The sequence below is a fragment of the Limulus polyphemus genome, unplaced genomic scaffold, assembly GCF_000517525.1.
Source record: "Limulus polyphemus unplaced genomic scaffold, Limulus_polyphemus-2.1.2 Scaffold171, whole genome shotgun sequence".
In the NCBI taxonomy this organism is placed as follows: Eukaryota; Metazoa; Arthropoda; class Merostomata; order Xiphosura; family Limulidae; genus Limulus; species Limulus polyphemus.
In genome coordinates, this window is record NW_013665781.1 from 138,895 (window position 1) to 140,432 (window position 1,538).

At 36.0% G+C, this 1,538-nt stretch overlaps 1 protein-coding gene across 2 annotated transcripts in view; it reads right to left on the minus strand.

Annotated features, from left to right (window-relative positions):
- The window catches only part of LOC106477938 (homeobox protein OTX2-like), a 93,735-nt gene that overhangs the window by 69,998 nt on the left and 22,199 nt on the right, over positions 1 to 1,538 (minus strand). The gene's annotated exons all lie outside the window — the stretch shown is intronic.

Here is a 1,538-nt window from a genome sequence, read left to right on the forward strand (position 1 = left end):
TACAAGTCCATTGTTCTGAACCCTTTATACCACACAAAATATCGGCTTTATACAGAAACAATAACAACAGGTATAGGTTCATCAAGATAAAACTTCCAGTTATACCTCCCGTTCAATCATTGCATACCTCAACTAGTTGGAGAATGAAGCTAGTATTCAAACAATTCCATACGAAGATATGCTGGCAAAGTCACCGGACGCAGTGACTTCTATAGATTTCTGTGAGGTCGGACTGTTGAAACAAACGCATAGAAGCTGTCGTCCTCGTTCGCTAGATGGATTATAGAAACCATGCTCAGGGGATTGTGTACTTTGCACATGATAGCCTTACGACAGAACTTTTTACAACAAAAAACCCACTGAAGGCCTATTGTCAAGATGCATGGTCGTGAGATAGAGGCTGACCGGACGTGGTAACTTTGAATGTAACGACGTGGTGAGGCTCCAAAATTATTTTACTATACCTTATTTAACTTCTATACATCAAGGATGATGCATAATATACAAGTAAAAATACAGTTACTCATTAAAAATGGAACAAATAAGATACATAAAAAATTTGAAAGTGGCTGAAATATATCATTTATATATAAAAGGATTTATAGTACAATAGGAATTTGAAGTTTATAGGTGTGTGAAAGTTGTTTATTTAGTATTGTTGCTAGTGTTTACAATCGTTGCCGTGGTGCTCGTGTTTCTACTTAGACTTCGGTTTTTAACTTGTTAAATTTATTGGTAGTTTTTCAGTGCTTTTGATTAGTGTTCAAAACAACAGTTAAACTGAATAATACCGTTTCAGTGGATCTATATTTAGTATACTTCGTTAATACCATAGTACAAACAGAAAGACTGTCTATCCCTGGTTTCGTTTAGTGGCTTGCTTTTTTTGCCGCATGGGAATTATTATGAAATGATAAAGAACCACTGTTAGGGCTTAGTTTTAAATATTTTAAATGGAGGGGTATTATCTTACTAGAAGCATGAAGCAGAAACCTGTGAGACAGCTGTCATTCTAGACACGCTTTAATAACGATATGTAACTCACAGGTAGAACACATTTAACACATTGAATAAGTATGAAGTGAGCACAATAGCTAACAAGCTTAAAGGTGTGCTTACAGAGAAAGGTACAAACACACAGATAAGAAACGTAAAGGTGTGATTACAAAGAAAGGTACAAACACACAGGTAAGAAACGTAAAGGTGTGATTACAGAGAAAGGTACAAACACACAGGTAAGAAACGTAAAGATGTGATTACAGAGAAAGATACAAACACACAGGTAAGAAACGTAAAGGTGTGATTACAGAGAAAGGTACAAACACACAGGTAAGAAACGTAAAGGTGTGATTACAGAGAAAGGTACAAACACACAGGTAACAAAGCGTAAAGGTGTGATTACAGAGAAAGGTACAAACACACAGGTAACAAAGCGTAAAGGTGTGATTACAGAGAAAGGTACAAACAACACAGTTAACAAGCGTAAAGATATGATTACAGAGAAAGGTACGAAACACACAGGTACAAGCGTAAAGGTG